Source organism: Paramormyrops kingsleyae, chromosome 25, assembly GCF_048594095.1.
Source record: "Paramormyrops kingsleyae isolate MSU_618 chromosome 25, PKINGS_0.4, whole genome shotgun sequence".
In the NCBI taxonomy this organism is placed as follows: Eukaryota; Metazoa; Chordata; class Actinopteri; order Osteoglossiformes; family Mormyridae; genus Paramormyrops; species Paramormyrops kingsleyae.
This window is the reverse complement of record NC_132821.1, coordinates 13,091,508-13,115,039: the sequence shown is the minus strand read 5'-3', so window position 1 is coordinate 13,115,039 and position 23,532 is coordinate 13,091,508. Positions and strand designations below refer to the sequence as shown.

At 41.2% G+C, this 23,532-nt stretch overlaps 1 long non-coding RNA gene and 1 other non-coding gene across 2 annotated transcripts; one reads left to right on the top strand and one right to left on the bottom strand.

Moving 5' to 3' along the window:
• Positions 1–9,198: 9,198 nt before the first annotated feature.
• Positions 9,199–9,281, top strand: trnal-uaa (transfer RNA leucine (anticodon UAA)). The gene has a single exon. It is a non-coding gene; the product is annotated as a tRNA-Leu (tRNA).
• An 8,714-nt stretch (positions 9,282–17,995) lies between these two features.
• On the bottom strand, positions 17,996–21,819 carry LOC140582672 (uncharacterized). The gene is made up of 4 exons (XR_011985481.1): positions 21,726–21,819; positions 18,631–18,732; positions 18,202–18,404; positions 17,996–18,109 (listed from the first exon to the last, which is right to left on the bottom strand). It is a non-coding gene; the product is annotated as an uncharacterized lncRNA (long non-coding RNA).
• Between the last annotated feature and the right edge of the window lie 1,713 nt (positions 21,820–23,532).

Sequence of the window (23,532 nt, the reverse complement as noted above, 5' to 3'; positions counted from 1 at the left end):
TTTATCGCTTTCTATATTTATATAGTCACAGTTTTTCATTTTTCATTCCATCTATCAATAAACTGTGAAAGGGATTTTATTGTTGCTACTTTTCTTGCGTTTCAAACTGCCTTTCCAAAGTGATGGGTGTGGGGTGCAGTGACATTCCAGACTGATGGGCCATTGACAGTATGCAAACTACTACAGGTGTGAGGACACCTATCTCATCAATATTCATTGTGAAGACCACTGACTTTGAGAAAAAGAGTGTCACTCCAAAGTTCTAACACTTTAGTAATCAAACTACATAAAATTTCAGAATGTCACTTTCACCTATGTGTAGCCAACCCCTGTGTCTATAAGCTTCAGAGCTCAAAAGTCTTACCTAGAAATGTCTATAATGTGATTTTTTACAATTTCTCAGCATGTCTGAAAATAGGTTTTTGAAAAGTATATGTTTAAAGTTGATTTTAACAAAAAATAGAATAATAACATTCTAAGAGGTCTCAGATTATTGGTGCTGAGTTTGTGCTGAATAAAAGCAAATGTATCACTTTGGGATAAATGTTTTTTAGATAGGTAAAATATTTTAAAATGTCAAGGCATGTCAGACTACCTCGAAAGTGGAAAAAAGGCCTCAGGGCCCAGGGGGTTAAACGTGTAACCCAACTTGTTGGGTCAAAATAACCCAGCGTTGGGTTAGTCCCTTTTTTACCCAGCGCTGGGTTACCAAAATAACCCAGCAGTTTTTAGAGTGTAGTCTTGGAGAGTGTGGGATCTAGTGATAATGTGAACCAGTTTCACCTTCCACAGCGTTACAGCATTAACATACTCCATGTGTCAAAGAACACATCTGTCTGCAGTCAGCCCTTACATTGCAGCACACGTTTTACTCATCATTCGTAGATCTTTCTTACCTGTTTCAAATCATCTGTAGCTGTACACAAGGCATTTACAACACTTTCTGCATCCCCTAATCTAAAGTGTAAACTACTCATCACTTGTAAATGTTTTACTCATCATTCGTAGATCTTTCTTACCTGTTTCAAATCATCTGTAGCTGTACACAAGGCATTTACAACACTTTCTGCATCCCCTAATCTAAAGTGTAAACTACTCATCACTTGTAAATGATTTATAACTTAGTCTACAAACCATACACAAAAATATTAACATATTTATCATTCCTTTTTGAATGCAGTCATGTTTTGTAAATGGTAGGTTCATCACTAACTAATTACTTGTAAATGACTTGTAAATGTATTAACAAAACATACACAAACTGTTAGCATATCACTTATTAATCATTTATGAATGTTTTGTAAATAATTAGTTCATCACTAACTAATTACTTGTAAATGACTTGTAAATGTATTACAGTATTTCTGAATTGCTAAAACACTAAAATCCATTTGCAAAACCAAAGTTGCAAGTGTACAAACCACTTTATTGATTGAATCACACAATTTGCAGAACTTTAAACAGTTCTCATGTGGTTAGACACAACTAGCAAATCGTAATCAGTCTTTGTGCAAAACTGTAAACACATTGTCATTGACAAGGCACATGTAGCATTGTGGTGCACTTCAACTCAGAATGGCACAACACAGCCCCAAAAGTGAAACACAAGCAACACACTGTTGTCATCGGTAACACACAAGCACTCAAAATTTAACACACCTGTTTCAAATCAGTAATGTGTTGCACCTAATCAATAATCAGGATATAAAGCCATGTGAAATCCAAATGGCATGTGTGATTTTCACAATGGAGGGCAGGAGAGAAGGAGGAAGTGGACGAGGACGACGAGGAGGAGGAGGAGGAAGAGACAGAAGAGGAGGAGGAGGAGGAGGAGACAGAGGAGGAGGAGACAGAGGAGGAGGAAGAAGAAGAGCCATCATTTCCAATGAAATTAGAGCAACAATCATACACCATGTTCTGGTTCATGGAATGAGTATGAGGGAAGCAGGACTACGTGTTCAACCAAATATAAGCAGGTTCTCTGTGGCCTCCATTGTCAGGACATTCAGAGAAGAGAACAGGTACGTGTACTATCATTTGTGGTCCCTCAAACTTACAGTACAGCATGTACAGTTGTGGAACGTCTCAGTAAATTACTGTAACATATCTCTAAAAATTGGTCCTTTTCTAGCAGTATTACAGTAAAACTAATAGTAGTACTAAAAATAATAGTATTTTATGTATTGTACATATTTGGTGACATTTCAATGCATTAGGCCTGTCTGTACAATTCTAACAAGAGGTTTTATTTGCTAGAATTGAAAGACTGCCACATGCCGGTGGAAGGAGGGGTATGTTCTCACAACAGCAGGAGACCATTATTGTCAATATGGTCCTTCAAAATAATCTCATTCGTCTGCGTGAAATACAACAGCGAGTTGAGGAAGACAACGTGAACTTTGAAGGAATCAACAGTGTGAGTCTCTCCACAATTGACCGTGTCCTGAAACGCAACCTGATAAGTCTCAAACAAGCCTACAGAGTACCATTTGAGAGAAATTCTGAAAGGGTAAAAGAGCTACGATATCAATATGTACAAGTAAGTAATCATGTCCAGAGATTAGACAGCACTATTGAGTTGCTGTACATCTTTACTGTGTTGAATGTAATGCAGCACATGTATATAGAGGCATGAAGCCTGGAATGCTATGTAATTTACGTTACTTCAAAAATAAATTTTTGTTCTTTTCTATAGAGATAGTTTCAACTGGATTCCATGGAGAGGCCTCATGAGTGCATCTTCTTGGATGAAGCTGGCTTCAATCTCACCAAGAGGAGAAGGAGAGGCCGCAACATTATTGGTCAACGTGCCATTGTAGAGTTGCCAGGGCAGCGTGGTGGCAACGTGACCATATGTGCTGCCATCAGCAGCTACGGGGTTATTCACCGCCATGTGACTTTAGGGCCTTACAACACTGCCCATCTTATAACGTTTCTGTATGCTCTACAGGAAGCATTACTGAGACGTGAAGAGAGAGGTGATGAGCAGGCAGAGCATCCCATGTATGTGGTAATCTGGGACAATGTGAACTTTCACCGTGGTCTTAGAATCTGTGAGTGGTTTGAAAATAACCCACGTTTTATAAATGTGTGCCTCCCACCATACTCGCCCTTCCTTAATCCCATTGAAGAATTTTTTTCTGCATGGAGGTGGAAGGTCTATGACAGAAATCCTTATGCACAGGAAAATCTCATTCAGTCAATGGATGCAGCATGTGACGACATTGGAGTGGAAGCGATTCAAAGTTGGATTCGGCATGCTAAAGGATTCTTTCCCCGTTGTTTAGCAAGGGACAGGATTGCCTGTGACGTTGATGAGGTCCTGTGGCCTGACCATGCCCAGAGGCATGATGCTGAGGCAGAATGATTCCAAGACATTGCTTGCTATCGATCTGCTGCATTTTTTGTTTGTGACTACATTTATATGTGTGCAGGATTGTGCAAATACAGGTACTTCATAATAAATACATTTTTTCCCCTGCTCTGCCCTGAGTGCAGTGTTTTGCATTTATCTGTGTAGTGTGTAATGACTGCTGTGTAGTGTTCATGCATTAGCTGGATGTGTGTGTTATCTGAAAACAGTGTTTGGTTTTGGGTAAAGATAACATAGTTCTGAATCAATTGTTTGATATAGCAAGACAAGTCAAAGGTTTTGACAGTGTAGCTTAAGTTTGGTGATTTGTGTTTAAGGTTTTGAGAAAGTGAGAGAAACATTCAAAAAATGTGTTTTAGCAATTCAGAAATACTGTAACAAAACACACAAACTGCCAGCATATCACTTATTAATCATTTATGAATGTTTTGTAAATAATTTGTTCATCATTAACTAATCACTTATAAATGCCTTACAAAGGAATGTTATTATAAAGTGTTACCGATTTTTTTTATTTGATAATAAATTTTTAAATATATTGTGATGTGTATTACACAATATATTACTATATATATTATACAATATATGTACTGATGTACTATACTGTATAAATATGACTAAACACGTTTCTTATTTTATAGGTATACCATTTATTACTATTTTTACTATTGCCAATTAATATAATGTATAAGCAATAGTTTACTTTTTATAGACACTATATTTTAAAATACATTGTAATGTTTTGCCAATGCACTCGTATTTCAGTAAGTAATATATTTAGTTATAGAATTATATTCATCAGAATTAACCCAGTGGGCACCAACACATGGAATACATGTGGAAACAGCATGTGGAAAAGACAGGTGAATTACGTGTAAAAAAAAATTCACGTGGGTTTTGGCACGTGGAATGTACGCGTTGTGTTCAACATAAATTCTGCAAACGCAGTGGGCACAAACAAGTGGAATACACGTTGGAACAGCATGTGGAAAAGACAGGTTATTTACATGTAAAAGGTAAGTTGAGTTCACATGGATGTTGGCAAGTGGAATGTACGTGTTGCGTTCAACATAAATTCTATGAAGTTTACAATATCTACAACATCCTCCATAAAGCAGACATGAAAAGATAATTCACAGAAATATTCAATGGTAATGTATTTATTATGATATACTTCAAAACAGACTAAATAAGATACACATTAAAATTGGATGTAGTTTATAATACTAACATATGTCAGAATATTTGGCACTAAAAAATAAATGAAACACTCGTGACCAGTTAGAGAACTGTCTAAATCAAACCATACCACTCGACGGCAACAATAATAATTAAAGCATGTCCGGTCTTCCTTGACGCTTTGGTGCATTTCTTAGTCTGCTGACAATGAAGCTGTAAACAAAGGCTTCTGTAACCCCATGGCTCTTTACCACACCATCTGTGAATCAAGTGACAAAAAACATTCAGAAGTGTTAGCAAATTCAGATGTGTGGAATTCAAATCATCAGTTACAGACATTTAGATAAAAAAGACACAGTCACTTAAGTGACAATCATTCACCAATTATTAATTTACAAAGAGCTGTCTTCTCAAAAGATGCTTTCTCCCCTCTCAATCTCTTCATGTTAAATTTACTCATAAGTGCATTGGTTAAGAATCTAGAAGAAAATAAATATTTTAATCAACATCACAAACTTGGCAGTCTTTAAACACCAATTTCACATGACGAACAAAAGGAAATAAATGGTCTAACTGTGGTATTCAGACTTTGATCTATAAGCACAGATGCATTAATCAAAATTATTGTATTAATATTTTACTAAAAAGTTATAATACACATTTGAGTGTGGTTTCCTCATACATTTTAATCTAGTTTTATATCAGAGTTAGAGAAAAATTATGTAGAAACTCAGAAGTTCACTTATCAAAAGACAAGGTCAACAAAATAAATACCATAAAATTGATGTGTGAGCATCTTCATGGTCCTATTACAGGGTCAGAAAAATGAACTTACGTGGCTCATCTTATTTTCATTAAAAAAATTGATAATTGTTTTATATGATGGAATGGTGCATTGACAATGGCATGAACTAAACAGATGTGGCAGCATTTACCTAAAACTTGGGAAATGCTGATTTGCAGTAGCCACACTAATTTTCATGCAATTCTTAAACTGAAATAAAATATAATATATACTCATATGCTAATATATACTTTAACTCCATGTTAAAGTAATCGTGACAAAAGTTTAAAAATTAAATGCTGAGGATATTTTGAAAAGGCAAACCTTTGGAAAGACCAACAGTTACACATTTTATTCTGGAGCATTTGATAATTAACATTTAAAAACCAATTATGTCTGAAAATTTCTAACTCTGTTGTGACATACCATTACTTATGATGTTGCTGTCAGAGAGAGATAGAATGCCGGATTCGTCAAAATGACAGGTTGGGTCAAAGGTCACAAAGGTCAAATAAATCAAAAAGTGACAGGTGGGGGCTGCAAGCCGGGTGACGTCATGAGGTAGTGGGAGGGGGGGCTATTTTTTTTGGCTGTGAGCCAGTTGAGCGATTTGAGCGTTGGGATAGGGGTTTATTTGTATATAGTTTATTTATTTATTATAATTATTATAATTTATTTATTTATTATTTAATTATTTATTATAATGTAATTATTATTATTTTAATTTGAGGAGAGTGCTTATGAGTGTGTTGTTTTGTCTGCATCCACCGGGTGCCGAGCAGGGGACTGAGCAGGGGGTTGTTGCGTTAAGGTCCCAAACACTGGGTCTGAGTGGGGTGGGTTACCTGATGGAGTGTGAGCGTATGCTGTACCACCGTGGTAAGGTCCGTGGCTTTGGAGAATCTGTAGAAAAGGGCTCGGAGAGAGCGATGCTGTGTGTGGTGCGGTACCGTGGTAAGGTCCCGTGGCTTTGGATAATCCGCAAAGGACTCGGAGAGAGCGATGCCGGAGAGCTGAGAGTTGTGCTGCGCGAGACTGAAAGAAATCCTGTGAGAATGAACAAGTTGGAGCTAAGAATGAGAGGAGGAGGAGGAGGAGGGTCTGGGTCTGACGTCCAGTAAAAAACGCTTAGCAGTAGTTTGACCATCTGTGTGTGTCTGTGTGTGTGTGTGCGTGAAAGCCGACACCCCCCTGCAGCAGTAGCAGTTTGGCCTTGTGTTTTTCCTCATGCAACCTATGTACATCCCGATAGGTCAAATCCCGGTCAAACTGTAATTTGGGCCACAGATCAAGTTTGACATTTTGTATTTCAGTAAATTTTGTTTGAAATTTTGTCTTTTCCCCCCGACTCCCCACCACACATCAAGTTTGACATTTTGTATTTCAGTAAATTTTGTCTTTTCCCCCCCGACTCCCCCCATACCGTCTGCGCAGTTAAAACGTACATCGAAATAGACAACAGATAAAACTTGACAGGACGTATATTTCTCCTTAAATAAATCCTAAAAAGTAAGCAACCGCTGAAATTTTTATTACCTTGAGCAGGGTTTCCCTCCTTTGGTAAAGAGACACAAGTACCCCCACCCAGTATCATCAAGGCCTTACCATGCGTGCCACGCCCCCCTACCATCAGGCCGTGGAGAATATAGGGAGCTTTGCGCTGTAGGGCCAACACTGATTTTTTAAGAAACACAGACATGTCTGGCACTATGGAAATGAACGATTCAGCCTCACCACCACCTAAGACTCAGCAGGAGCAGGAGGAGGCTGTTATGCGGCCTCCGGGGGCTCCCAAGAAGAAGACTCCTACGAGGCGTAGACGGGTACTTTTGATGCAGCCGTCTGGAGACCTGAGAGTTACCTGGGAGCTGCCCAACGGGAATAAAGTGGTCTGCCTCTTTGACAATGTTGCGGAGGAACTACGCATCTTTCAGGTCACCGGAGATGCCGCAGACCCGGGGAAAGATGACCCGCATCTGGCATGTTTTTCTGAAATGGAATGGGGAAACTTGAAGACTGTCGTTATCCCGATGATGAAGGAGAGCACCGACCCCGACTTTGAGACAGAGACTGCTAGAATGGAGATGCACTATAGAGATGCTGACACTGGTAAACAACGGAGCACCTTTATGAAGTGGGACGCGACCAGGGAGCTGGACAAGAGAATGCTGAATATATGGCAGCTGCCTAAATGCGACTGTTGTGGAATGAGAATTCCGTTCATGATTTGGATGCGGCTGATTGAAGAAAAGAGCGATTACTTCCAAGCGCTGTTCAAGGAGAGTCGGGTACGTAAGGAGATGCAAAAACCTACGCCCTAAGGATCACCCCCCCCTCCCCTCACCCTCCGCCTGTATATAACTGGACGCCTTTACAACCCCCTTTCACAAACATCATCATCATCATCATGGCAGCAGCAGCAAATTACAGCGACAAAGTGTTCTCCGACGACGACGACGAAAGCGAGGAGAATGAGGCCTTTTCACCCCCTTCACCAGCAGCATCACAGGCCTCTGATGCCGGAGAGCTCCCTCCGACCCCTCCACCGACACCGGCCTCTGTTCCTGGAGAGGTCCCTCCGACCCCTGAGATCTGCACGCTTCTCTCCAGACCGGCTTTGTGCATAGGGATGCTCAGCTGCATAAAAGCCATGATAGTGGGGCTTTTAGCCTCAGTCATCAGGAAGCATCAGCAGAAAAACTGCTACGGCTGCGAGGTGGATCATCCCAGTCAAAGACAGCACCCTTGCCTGTTTCCCGCCGGCAGGAATTACTTTTACATACACTTTGACTCTGTGCTGAGTGACCTGTGGACCAGCCGGCTGACACCCGCCTTGATTCACGTTCTGACGACCCTGGGCATCCAAGCTTCCATCGGCAGGTTGGAGGGGACCGTGGAAGCTATCCTGTAAGATCTACGCGAGGCCCGCGAGGGAATGCTGGAAATCACTCGCCTGGAACAGGATCTGTTTGAACAGACCCCCGCGCTTAAGCAGATCCTGGAAGAAGAGTTTCTGAGTCGTTGGGAGGCCCAAGACTAAAACAAAACGCAATTTGTAATGGGGAACGGTATCGGCAGCGTTTTACGGCGGTTTATGTTAAATGTTTTTTTAGAAAAAGTTAGCCCACTGTTGTTGCATGCTATCGATAAAAAGAAAAGCGATTGTCGGGATGATTATACTTGTTGCTGCTTTCATAGACTGATATTTGAGATTGCTCAAGTCGGAGAACATTATCAGCGGGGAATAGTTTTACTTACTCAGCCGATGGCAGAGAGAGAAGGACAATCGTCAGAAAGTCTCATACACGCGTGTCTATCTTGTATTCCCGACGATGAATTTGACTGTAATCACATTTTTATATTTTATGCTTTAATCGTAGATGTAGTTGCCTTTAAATTTCATAATAAGCAGCCTTTCGATGTTAATCAGATGCTTTCTACTCTGCATACATGCATCGCTGAAAAGGCCTCTATACGGACCTTACTGCATGTGACATCGCTAATCTACCTCAACAACTGTCACGGCTGTAACTACCTGTAATTGTGTGCCCTTGTAATAATTTTTTTAAACTATATCTTTCACAAAATCTACCTCAACAACTGTCACGGCTGTAACTAATTGTATGCCCTTGTAATAACGTTTTTAAAACTATATCTTTCACTAAATGTGTACCCTTGTAATAGCATTTTTAAAACTATATTTTTCACAAAATGTGTACCCTTGTATTAGCGTTTTTAAACTATATCTTTCACAAAGAAAATGTATACCAGCATTTTGAAAATGTATCTTTCACTAAAATGTATGCCCTTGCAATAAAATTGAGTTGAACAACAATGCAATAGTCTTTGTATATACATGTTCAGCAGGGTGGCCGAGTGGTTAAGGCGTTGGACTTAAGATCCAATGGACGTATGTCTGCGTGGGTTCGAACCCCACCCCAGCTAAAACTCTTTTCTAAACTCTCTCATGAAAGCAAACGCCCTGTACCCTATAAGCAGGGTAGTCGTTAAAAATTACACGCTGCCCGCGCAGTCGCGGGTCTGCCCACAGGACAATCTTTTCCTGGGCAACTTACCGCGCTACATCGTTTTGGGGATCGTGGACCACGCCGCGTTCGTGGGCACGCGAAACAGAAACCCATTCAGGTTTCAGCATTGTGACCTGGAATTTCTGAGTCTCTCTGTAAACGGTCGACACATACCCAGCAAACCGTTCCAGCCCGATTTTAACGCGAGGCAGTCGGTCAGAGAGTTTTACAACCTTTTCCTGGCTACAAACAGGCATTTAAGGGATTCGGCGCTATGCATTAACCGTGAGGATTTTGAAAACGGATACTTGCTATTTGCTCTCAATCTCTCCCGAGACGACGAGTTGGACGGAGGTGCCCTGTCACCCGTCATCAGCGGCACGTGCCGTCTGGATTTAAGGTTCAGAGCCCCGCTACCTCGAACAATGAGTCTCATCGTCTACGCCTGCTTCGACACCGTGATTGAAATAAACTCCAAGAGACAGGTTTTGGTGGACTTTTAACCATGAACACTCACCAGCTGGAATGCCTTTTACGACCCCTGCTGGGGGATGCTTTTGGAGGTGTGTGGGCTAGCGATTTATTACCCACCAGCGTACAGACGAGGCCCACTTTTCTGGTCGCAAACACGCACGACAGCAATAGAGAGGGTGAACACTGGATCGGGATAATTTTGGAGCCCCAAGAGGGGAAAGCCTCCTTCTTTGATTCTTACGGCTATCCCCCCAATTCCCCTTACTATCCTAAAAGTTTTATGCGCTTCTTGGGGAGGCACGCTAGCGAAATAAGGTATAATACGCGTCAAGTTCAACACGACTTTTCCTCCACGTGCGGGGCCCACGTCTCCTTTTTCCTCTATCAGCGCTTCAAGGGACTTTCATTTCAAGAGACTATGATGCTGTACTCTGATGACTTGAGGAAAAACGACGCTCTAGTATCCAAGTTTATCAAGAAATATTCAAACTGTATTAGCCGTGTTAATGCCGATAAACTTTCAAAGCCGCAAAATGTATGTTCCTTAAAACTATTTAAAGATTGTTATAGTTGTTAGATTATTTGTCGGGAAAAATTAAAAAAAAAAAACACCGTGACACCATTTATTCAATAAAATCAACATTTTATTAACCATCTTTTTTCGTTGTTACAGGCGTCTTTTTTTTCCACACGCATAAAACACTTAATCGCTGTAATCTATCCACGGAGAATAAGGGGTACCCTTTAAAGGCCATAAACGATATTCAGGGGAGGAATCACGCGGTGTGTGAGGGGTACCCACAAGCGGAGAGTCGTCCGTACTAAATTTTGCACGTCTCTTGCGCTTCTTTTTCACAGGAGGGGGCGAGGAGGGTGGCGGGGGACCCCTCGCCGTGGCGTTTCCAGCGCCGTAATCTTTAAGATGGCTTAGGGCTTTCCTAGCTTGAATGTTACCGACGGTCGTGAGGGGGATGTTTAATTCGGATATTACGTTTAAAAAGGGTTCCCAGCCTTTAGGATATCCGACGGCCTGGGATTTCGGCTGGGATAAAGTTTTCATCAAATCCAAAATATGGGAACCTTTAATGGGACTATCTCTGATGATGAGTTCACCCGACTGGGTCCAACATACTGCCCCGTCGGAATCGAGCAGTTTCTGCATGATGTACCCCACATTCTTTCTAGCCCTGGGCGCCACTTGCTGGACAACTTCCTGTACAGATTTGTCCCTAGTCGCGCCGCCGGGCTGTCTGTCCTCCTCCTCCTCCCCCGGCACATCTCTCTTTTCCTCATCCGTTTTTTCTTTCCGCTCGGTAAGGATAATTTCTCGCCCCTGATTTTCCTCTTTTCGGACTAAATTCAGATACCTCTGTAGCAATTGGTTGTATCTCTTTACTTTTTCGTGCGAGTTCATACCCGGCTGATTTAATAAACCGTGCATCTGGGTTTCAAGTTCACCCAGGGCCGATTCCCCGATGGTGGTGGTATGCGGGGTCGCCCTCTGGGTCAGCATACGGAGTTGTTGGGGGCTCAACAGGAACATTTTTTTTACCTCGCTCATGCCGGTGGTGGAAAAAAAAACACACAAAAGCTAGTTAGCCGTCTTACTGGTGAACAGGCTTGTGATGAATGGCAGAGCCACTGACAGCAGCGGTAACAAAAATCCTCCTTTCTGAAGCACAGCCTTGCGTTTCCTCGCGACGCTGTTTTTCTTACAGGCGAAAAGCTTAATCAGCCTTTTCTGCTTCTTAAGCTTGTTAAATTGAGCTACGGATAAAGGTATACGGCCTCTTATAAGATTGAGACAGATTTCGGAGAGAGCCAAAATTATGTTATTAGATGGGTCCGAAAGAATCTTTTTACGTTTCACCCCCCTCATCCTCTGTAAAACTTTAAGGGTCGGCAGTTGTTTCCTGAGATGCTCGGACATGGCTCAGTAATGTTAAATCAAGCAATCAATGGCTCGCTGGTAGAAAGAGGACGGGAAGCGTCCCCGGTAATAAACCGGTCCTGAGTCGGAACTCTTCTGGGCACGTGGTTCTTAAATCGACCAATAAATACCCGTGCGCGGGTCGAGTGGCCTCTTCATAGGCATCTAGAAAAAACTTTTTCTGCCAAGGAAACATTTGCTGAGCTAAAACTTTGATTTGCATTCTGTCCCGCACATTCTTAAACAGACAATAATAAGTAGTATTTAGGCCTATAGTCCTACTGTACTTGCCCTGGTGAAATACGTTCTGCACTAGGTATATGACCGAGATTTGACGGTGATGTCTGAATCTCGTGAACGCTTCTGCCACGAGTTTATTTTCGGACGCGCTGTCCATCAAATCATCGATGATTATCAAGGAGCCGGAGGGGAACCGCTCCTCATCTTCCCAGCTTTTAGGCAGCCCTTGTATAAATTCAATTTCGCTGATCCGATCACGCAATTCATCATAAAGCGGCTGATGGGAAGCGTAACACCACACAATTTTTTTAACGGGTCCCCCTATGAAACAGTGACTCTGATTTAACAGCAATTCTTTAGTAAAATAGGTTTTCCCCGAAGAACTCGCCCCGGCGATTATCGCCGTAAACGGCAATTCTAAACGGTGATCAAAGTCGACCTCTCTCACGCCGCTACCCATCATCTTCCAAAAAAACACTGATGAAACGGTAAACACTACCATATTGTTTTAAATCCTTTCCACACACACACACACACACACACACACACACACAAACCCAAAATGCGTGTATAAAAGTTTTTATAAAATCTTGTGATAAATGTACAAAACATTTTCGTACACAAGTTACATTTTAAAACAAATGAACATCTTTGAAAAAAACAACTTTAAAAAACATCTTACTTTCATGATACATTTTAAAAAACTTTCATTTTAAAACATCTTACTTTCATGATACATTTTAAAAAACTTTCATTTTAAAACATCTTACTTTCATGATACAATTTAAAAAAACAGCTTTGGAAAAACTTTTCATTTTAAAACATCTTTGGAAAAACTTTCATTTTAAAAACAAATGTACATCTTACTTTCATGATACATTTAAAAAAACTTTCATTTTAAAAAACAAATGTACATCTTACTTTGAAAAACTTTTCATTTTAAAAAACATCTTACTATGAACATTTAAAAAAAAAACATCTTTGGAAAAAACTTTTAAAACATCATACTATGAACATTTTTCATTTTAAAACAAATGTACATCTTACTTTGAAAAACTTTTCATTTTAAAACATCTTTGAACGTTTTACATTTCAGTAACCAAAAGGCAGTTTCCCCGCTAGTCAACAATCTGCGTTTGTCATAGACGACCCTGACCTTTTTGTCTAGAGGCCTATTAAACAGTCGAAAACTTTTCATGTCGCGTTCGATTTTGTTGTAGTGCGTCATTATAGGGGGATCATTCCTACATCCACCGATGTAGTTTTCAATCAATCCAATCATACTGTCAAGGTTTACCTTTTGACAGGTTTCATAATTTAGAGTTATACCCTTACATTTCAACTTTCCCGTTGTTGAGTCGGTAACAGTAACTTTTTGGTCCCAGTGCACCCCACGAAGCAATGTATTCGTCGGGGGCTAATTCGGACGTGAGCTCCCCCAGGTAATTGCCTAAGGCCGGCTCATATTCACCCGGCTTGCTTATGTACATGATGCTGTCTGTGTCGTGATACAGCACCCTACGCCCCAATTTTTCCAGTTCTTTGTAAAGCGTCAGCCGCCCCCACGCGGTAGTTTGACACGCTATGAATATGTTGGTCTTTCCCGGCGGCACTTTGTAGGAAGACTTGTATCGCCAGCGGATGAGGGCGACCTCGTCGTTGACAAACGCGAAGCTGGAAATCTCGTACAGCTCCGAGCATAAAAAGTTAAAAAAACTCCCCTGGGTCAGACACTATACATGTCTGGAGCATGTTGTTCCTCTGCGCCAGTTTACCCCACAGAGAGTTAAGCAGAAGCTTGGCCACCTGCCTCTTACCACCGTTAGACACTATCTTATCGGGCTCCAATTGGATCCCCTCGCGCTCTAGATAGTTTTCAATGTAGTCCCTGCGACCCGCGTCATCGGTCGCGTCGTCGGGGTAGCCCGAAGCCTGCTGCTTCACTTTGAGAAAGGTTTTAATGTATTCTCTAAACAGGTCGCCGCTGGTCTGGGGAAAATGCCACACTTCGTGCACCTTCACGACAGTATAGCCCCTGTCTAAAGCCAGATTGAACTCCGGAGAGACCCACACGCCGGTCAGCGCACGCTCTGCGTCAGAATGGGGGCATGCCCCCTCTTGCCTGTTGTCGATCGCGCACGTCCTGCACAGTGTAAACACGAGTTTCCCATTTGGCAGTCTGCTTGGTAGGACGGGGAAAAACAGCTCGCGCGGGGTGTTCACAGTGGCTTTGATCAGGCCAAAGTATTCATTCAGAGGTTTAAAATTTGAATGAATGATTTCCGGGTGCCCCACGGGGAATTCACATTTAGCCAGAGTGTACGGGTACAGCGACGTGAAATCCACGTAGTGGACGCGCTCTTCCCCCGTGACGTCGTAACGCAGGCGAATCGCCGACGTCCGACCCCCAAACAGCGCTTCTCGCGGCCTAAGGGGGTCAGGGGGTTGAAAGTCTGACAGGAAACTCTGCACTTGTGGGTCGTTAGTTTTAGCGTGAGCCCATTCGTGTTCCCAGATGGATTCTACGTTCATATTAAACTCTTGGCGCAACACCTCGAGTTTTTCCCTTGTTTTAACGTACAGGGCACCGAAGCTCTCGCGGGTCAGGGGGCAGACATCATGTTCATTGTTGCACTTAGGACAGCCGTGAAACTGGCAGCCTAGAAACTCGAAAGCCCATTTCTCTCCCTCTATCTCAGCGTATCCGTCTAGGTGAAAGCACCCCACGCGCACTTCACCCCCGCGCAGCGCGTGTCGAATTTCTATGCCGCGCGTGCGGCCCACGAATTCCAGCCACTGGATCGAGACGTTGGAATAACTTTTGTATTGCCTCCTGTAATCCCAGACGTCTGGGATCGCGATCGTATCTCTGGGCAGGAAATTTGTCCTGTAAACCAGCAACGCGGCCGAAGCGATGGTCGCCGTGGAGAAGGGGTCGCAACCCGTGAGCGTTTCAAACTCCCGCAGGAAGCGCAAGCAGCCCTCTCTCAGAATCTCCACGTTGTTCTTACAGTAAGCGATCATCTCTTTGTGAAAATTAAAGGTCTGGTGCTTTACACCGTCGTACCATTGATAAAACTTGTCGCGTTCTTTGCCGGGCATTTGCTCGGGCCCATACTGATCGGGAGGAGGGTAGGGCCCCACGTAACTAAACTTTTCCATGTCTGTGAAATGATGCGGAAAATAGCCTTTTCGCATCTGAGTCGAGCACCCCATTGCATCGGGGATTTTTCTCAACGGCATGCTTAGAAAGCAGTGACTGTCGATGTACCTTTGCTCAAACACGCTGTCCAGGATGAGAATGATTTTATTCCCCTGTGACACCACACGCGGTTCCACTCCTTCCTTCACCATAGCGTTCACTATTATGTAATTATCGAACGCCTTTCCATAGTGACTAATGAAACACGTCCCTGTATAGTAGGGCGTCCTGAAATGTCTGAGAAAGTGCAGCGCGCAGTCTGGCCCCTCGGCGGTCATTGTCTCATTCTGATCGGAGATGGCGCACACGTAAACCGGGATATGGGTACCCGAGCTCTGGGATGTTTCAAAGTCAAAAAACACATATTTGGGGGGCTTTTTACTGCCCTCGCCGCTTTGGGCGACCGATTTCCCTTTGTTAGATTTCTCGATTGGATTTAAATAGCAGAGATGTGGGGTGGATATGTCTGATTCTGCTGACTGTAACTTAGCGTCGCATATATTACATTTTGCTGTTTTACACGAGTGCGGTTTTGGGTTCTCGGGACTTTGGTAGTAGTTGAGCCCGCAAGCTTTGCATTTTTTGAACTTGTCACAGGGGCTAGCAATCTCACCCCTAATGGGGCAGACCCTCGGCGTACGGTGACGCTCGAAGCACATGTTATTTAAGCATCTGAGATTACACCGCTCACACACTATCCCCGGTGTGATTTCACCTTCTTTACAATTAGTCTGACAGACGCTGCAAAATTTTTTGCAGCGATGAGAGTGAGGCGAGTCGTACCCTTTGAAACAGCTTGTGCAAACGTAGCTCGCCCCTAAGAAGCCCTTGGCGCTTTTAATGCCGTAAAAATGCTGAGTTTGTAAAAAGAAATACACCACCCGTCTATCCGTCGATTCAGAATCCGCGGGGGACCACGAGACCTCGTCGTCGGGCAGCACCGCTTCTGCTTCAGAGCCCCTTTCATTTAACATGCTTATTAATGTCTCTAAGGACGGTAGGAAACAGGGCTCTTGGGCCCTGGACTCACCAGATGCCGCGGGTGGCGAGTCGTGTTGATAAACCGCATCATTTTCATCATTATTAGCGTTGTTGATGATGTCTATTTCATTTAATAACGCTTCGGGTATAGGCGCTGGTGGTGGTGCTGGCGAGTCGTGTTGATAAACCGCATCATTTTCATCATTATTAGCGTTGTTGATGATGTCTATTTCATTTAATAACGCTTCGGGTATAGGCGCTGGTGGTGGTGCTCCGTCCATACCTGCTGATTCAGGTCTTGCGTAGATTTTCTCTTGACCGGTCCGTGCCGTCTCTCTTGTACATAGAAAAAAAAAGAGAATACCTATTATTAGAATAAGTTATTTTTAATGAAATAAGTTATTTTTAATGAATAGCGCTTTTATCACACGTATAAAAGAAATAATATACTCACTATATGGAGTTTTCTAACCGCAGCGTCTCCCGTAGAGAAAAAAAAACAAACCCAAAATAGCTGAATCTCTAAAAATAAAATAATTATTTTAAGTTATTTTATTGTATGGTGTTTATCATAAAACACGCATAAAAGAAATAATATACTCACTCTATGCAGGTCCCGAGTAGTTTTCTCTTTCCAGTAGGGCAAGGCCTTGATGATACTGGGTGTGGGGTACTTGTGTCTCTTTACCAAAGGAGGGAAACCCTTCTCGGCATACTAAAAATTTCTGGGGTTGGGTACTTTTTAGGATTCTTTAAGGAGAAATATACGTCCTGTCAAGTTTTATCTGTTGTCTATTTCGATGTACGTTTTAACTGCGCAGACGGTATGGGGGGAGTCGGGGGGAAAAGACAAAATTTACTGAAATACAAAATGTCAAACTTGATGTGTGGCGGGGAGTCGGGGGGAAAAGACAAAATTTCAAACAAAATTTACTGAAATACAAAATGTCAAACTTGATCTGTGGCCCAAATTACAGTTTGACCGGGATTTGACCTATCGGGATGTACATAGGTTGCATGAGGAAAAACACAAGGCCAAACTGCTACTGCTGCAGGGGGGTGTCGGCTTTCACGCACACACACACACAGACACACACAGATGGTCAAACTACTGCTAAGCGTTTTTTACTGGACGTCAGACCCAGACCCTCCTCCTCCTCCTCCTCTCATTCTTAGCTCCAACTTGTTCATTCTCACAGGATTTCTTTCAGTCTCGCGCAGCACAACTCTCAGCTCTCCGGCATCCCTCTCTCCGAGTCCTTTGCGGATTATCCAAAGCCACGGGACCTTACCACGGTACCGCACCACACACAGCATCGCTCTCTCCGAGCCCTTTTCTACAGATTCTTCAAAGCCACGGACCTTACCACGGTGGTACAGCGTACGCTCACACTCCATCAGGTAACCCACCCCACTCAGACCCAGTGTTTGGGACCTTAACGCAACAACCCCCTGCTCAGTCCCCTGCTCGGCACCCGGTGGATGCAGACAAAACAACACACTCATAAGCACTCTCCTCAAATTAAAATAATAATAATTACATTATAATAAATAATTAAATAATAAATAAATAAATTATAATAATTATAATAAATAAATAAACTATATACAAATAAACCCCTATCCCAACGCTCAAATCGCTCAACTGGCTCACAGCCAAAAAAAAATAGCCCCCCCTCCCACTACCTCATGACGTCACCCGGCTTGCAGCCCCCACCTGTCACTTTTTGATTTATTTGACCTTTGTGACCTTTGACCCAACCTGTCATTTTGACGAATCCGGCATTCTATCTCTCTCTGCTGTCATATACAAAATCACTTCTGAGTTTTCGATTAGCTTGGCGTTTCTTTGGAACCTCTTCATCACTATTCTCAGTTGCTGTGGTTACGTCATATTCTTCACACTCTTCCATACTGTCTGAAAAGCAGAAAGTAACTGTTTTCCAATGCCTTCGTCACTGCTTTGACATAAATGAATTTCATTATTTGACATAAATGAATTTCACTTACGAGAGGAATGTTTAATCTTTATGAGCTTAATTTTTCTCCATTTCTCTACATCAAGCTCAGCACACTTCTTGTGTAAAACGCTAATATTGGTACACACTGGCCAGAACACATTTGTATCCTTGATCCAGTTGAATGGAATAACACCCTCTTCTTCGCGAGTATTCTCCATCTAGACAGCCCACGCCCATTTCTTTCTCTCCATGCTATGGGGGGAAAATAAAATTACAAAGTTTTTATTGGAGAACCTATTGATTTAGATCATTAATCACATAATCACATTTTAGCAAGAGATTGAGCTTGGGCAAAGCTCTCTTGACAATAATTAGTAATAAAACATCAAGATGTGATGGCATTTTCTACTTCTAATTTCTTGCCTACATATTACAGAAAACTTGCAAAAATGACCAAAAAAATTATATCAGCAGTTACCCTTTCAATGGTGTTCATCGGCATGTAAAACAGGCAACAACACGTGTCCATTCCGGTTCTAGACCATTGATGTTTGGGCAGTATTAGTATGGGAGGTATTTTCTGCAAAAAATAAAATGAAAATGATAAAAAGAAAATACAATCTCCACTTTGCCATTTAGTTTCCAAAGTCTTTGCACAAAAATCTTGCAAAAATTAAAATAAAAATGAAATAGCACCATTTGCATTTTAAATTTCCACTCATGTATGAGTCAGATGTGAAAAATTAAAAACCCTTTTTGTATTTTCATTTTCAAGTTCACTACATGCAAATATATGTTAATCGGAGCGGGGTGGTGGGCGGAGCTACGGATCACTGCTGCGATTCCGTTGTCTTCGTGTTTCTTGGCCATGGTCAACCTTGTCACCCAAACTAATGACAAAGTCACACGCGGCTTAAGTTAGCTACTTATCTGCAGCTTCCGATTCGTTTAGCTTCTTATTCGTAGCGTCTTATTTTGGGGCTTAAGTTAATTCCAGCTTCCTTATATCAGAGTGTTCGCAGCTGCACATGCTACAGTTTTTAGTTAAGACATTTTGAAAATACGAAATAAAATATGTCGTGCGATATAATGGCAGGTATGCCATTACACAAGCATACCTTTCATGATCGCTGCATTATATGCTATATCAATAACATTACAGAACACAAAAATAATTTTTAAAGAACATCAAATGGGTAACATTTAAAAATCCTATCTCGGTGGGACAAGGACACACGTGATTCCGTTAGCTGTAAACCATAATGTTTTACTACTATGAATCTAAAAAAAAGTAATTTAACTCTTTCACTGTCGCCGCCTAGTGGTTCGGACGCATACGTCCAAATTTTCAATAACAAAAAAAAATGACGTTCAATAAAAGAAACAAATGTATCAAATCAACCAAAAACGGCTTGTTACACTACAAAAAACCTTTCAGATGATATCTGTAGAAAGTTGCGCAATTTTTGTGCCATGGTTTTTTTGTAACAAGTAAAAATAAAATGACCATGGTAGCCATCTTTAAACAGGTCGAGTGTCAGGAAGTAAAATATAAGTGTTAATAAAATGAAAACTAAGCACTTCAAACTATTTCTTTCACGGCCAATACTTCAAATAGCTTGCTCACTCATCGCGGAAAAATGTCAGTCGGCATTCTGTACATTCGTGCAATGTTTTTTATCTTCGGAGTTTTAGAAGAAAATCAATGAATAAAATGACAAAGTTACCCTCGTTTGAAAGCTTGATCTCTTATGTACATAAATCAATCACTGTAATCCTTCATTGTCAAGTATTTTTTCAGATATATGCTCTGCTTCCCTGCTAGCACATTATTTTTTACGCACTGAACCTTTGCCCATGGTTATGTTTCACCATAATAAACTTTTTACATGAAAATCAAATTACAGTGTCATTTGCTTCATCCAATAGAGGTGTGTCTAAGGTTTGCAAAATGGTATGGGATGTGCTGATTGGGCATTGTTTTTCGCGCTGGGGACATGAATGCGCAACTTATTCTCTGCAGGTGCAGTATTTGTGGGATTGTCTCGAGTACGCATTGCGCACGTAGTCTCCGTGAGTTTACCCAGTTATTTTCGGACAACAACTTTTTTGACTGAAGAAAAATGGCTCGGATGACTTTCACTGTTGAGAAAGCACAGAAGATGATTTTGAAGAGTGGTTCGGGGGAAGAAAGTGTCGCTTTTATCCATTGATTCGATGGAGGAGGACGCTTTTTTGCGCGGAGAGGATGCAACGCTCGACATAAGTACATTTATTTACAGTTTACATTTTACTCTTTTATTCTATAGATTTTTATAATTCCGTGAGTCAGCAAATTACAATTAACATTTGCTTTGGTAACACTTGTATTGTGGTACATTGGGAAAAGTTCCGCATCGCCTTTGTCAAGCTTTGAAGTGTGCAAAGTAATGCAGCGCTTTTGGCTTTCACTTGGGCAAAGTTACGCGGGGCTTTCTTTGGGCAAAGTTATGCGGGGCACTTGTCGGCCTTGTTTGAGCAAAGTTATGTACAGTACTTGTCGGATTTGTTTGGGCAACATTATGTACGGTACTTGTCGGCTTTGTTTGGGCAAAGTTATGCGGGGCACTTGTCGGGCTTTGTTTGGGCACAGTTATGCAGGGTTAGGGTTAGAAACAAAATGTTTCTTATGACCCATAAGTGGTAATGCATTTAGAAAGAAAGACGCTATCCCAAAACACTGCTAGTTACACTGCGGCCATTTTGGATAGGTTTTGGATAGGTTTGGCACAAGTCGTGTGAATAAAATATAGATTTTCCTACAAATGTGTGGTGATGTTGTGTGACAAAATGTTACTTATGACCCATAAGTGGTAATGCATTTCGAAAGAAAGACGCTACCCCAAAAAACACTGCTAGTTACACTGTGGCCAGTTTGGATAGGTTTGGCACAAGTCGTGTGAATAGAATATAGATTTTCCTACAAATGTGTGGTGATGATGTGTGACAAATTGTTCCTTATGACCTATAAGTGGTAATGCATTTAGAAAGAAAGTTGCTACCCAAAAAAACACTGCTAGTTACACTATTGCCATTTTGGATAGGTTTCAGATTAGTTTAGGTTAGGTTTTGGATAGGAAAGGCTCCCAGTTGCACCATTTGCTCTTTCCTCCGTAAAACCTGTTGGGCTGCATCAAATGATATGAAATTGGGCACACACGTAGAAAACAAGTTTGGGAACCAGATTTTTTAAATTGGACCTATTCCATCATATAGTTTTTTAAATATTTACAAAAATCCAAGACACAAAGACAGATTTTGTATTTTTCCAGCTGTTTTTGTTATATTCGCATGTCCATAAATTATACACAGGTTATTCATTTCGTTATTGACCTTCCTACAATCAATTGTAAAGGGGTCAACTTTGATTTTAGGTATCAGGCATGTGTCTGTGACTTTTATATCTGAAGTTATAGGGTAATTATTCCAAAGAGGGAAGAAATGCCCCCCCATGCAAGGGGCCCCTGGTTCACTCCATAGGGTTAACTAACTGACTGACTGTTTAATATGTAAAACAAAGTATTTACTACTCACATGAGCTTCGAAAAACGTCGAAATCCTGGTCACTGGACGACAGGAGAAATCCGCGCGAAAGAGTCTGCAGTCGTTGTAAATCCAGGAAAAAAAAACTTTCAAATTTGGGTGACGTCATACAACGTCGCGACGCTATTTTTTCCATTTTGTATATTATTTATTCTCACCTGATTTTTTTAAATAAAATACTAGACAATCCGTGACTAGATCACAAAAATAAAACAACAGAATGCTGAAATGAAAGTGTAGCTGCAGATAACCTGTTAGCGTTCCAAACACGCGGTTGCCGACAGTGCCATAAAGTTTATCGAGTTATCGAAAATACAATTGTGGGTATGTTCAGTGACTAGTTTAAAAAGACATCACATAAAGTGTTTTAAATCTGTCTAGGAGCCATATGAAAAATGTACAAAATCATTATGGCCTACTTTAGAACTTCACAACAGAAAAAGCAGAGGTTGAGTTACACTCTGATTATCTCTATTCTGTGTTTATACATGCAGATTTACAATTTATGAAAAACATGCAAAAATATTTTTCCTGTTTGAACTAAAATTGTATTCGGTGGACAAAGATTGATAATGGAATCAAAAATTCCACGTGGATTTAGTACATCTTTTCCACATACTTAAAATCATAATGGATCTACGTGGATATCAAGTGGACACTGGTGGATCCACCACTTCACCAAATATCCATCAAAAACCCATATGGATAACACGTGCTGTGCCCACTGGGAATATTATTACAGAGAAAGGACAAGAACATGGCCCAAACAGGTAATTTATTAGCATAATCACTTGTTTTGTGAAAATTACAATGTGACAAATCCCAAGTGTCTAAACTGCCTTCAAATGAACACAACACCAGCCCAAATCCTTAAACTTGAGGCCACCACTGCGCTGTATGTATTTGTTTGTTCTAATTGTCACATAAGCTACATAAATTAATAAATGAAATTTAAAACAACCTAATTGATTTAAATATATTTGGGAATATATAAGCAATGTATTGGCCTATAGTATATGAATCGATGTATTTACAATCATATATTTCACATATATTTGAGAAATACATAGTATGTGAATATATTGCTTAAAATATATTTTTAAATACATTTTTTACTTCGACAACATAAATTCAAATATATTGCAATATATTTCATTTCTGTATGGGCCCCAGTCCCTAGTTTAAACATTCCTCAACTATTCTACACATACGCCTTCCCAGTACACTGGTTCCCCTCCGGTTGAGATCCAACAAATCCGGCTTGAACAGGTCCCACCTGTTCCAGAAGGTCCTACAGTGTGCCATAAACCTAAACCCCTCTTTCCTACACCATCCTTTTAGCCACGCATTTAATCTCCTTATCTCAGCTAACTTAGCCTGACTTGCGTGTGGCATGAAATAACATGAAATCCTGACTTAATTTCATGAAACCTGAGCTTCCCGTATAATAGAACGACCTAACATCATAGGAGAATGACTTTACATGAAGATATCATGACATACGGACTAAAAATAAAGATTTTATAATAACATGAAATCCTGACTTAATTTTATGAAACCAGGGCTTCCCGTATAATATAACGACCTAACACTTCGTAGTGCACACTACATAGTGTAAACTTTGTTGTGTGCACTCGATAGGGCATACTCAGTAGGGTTACAGTTTGATTATAGTTACCATTAGACTTAGGCTTAGCGTGTATACATAAGCACTGACGATGTGTTTATGATTATAGTTATAGCTTTTATTATAGATGTAGTCATAGACGTATGGCTTAGGTTGTGTTATGGTTTTTTA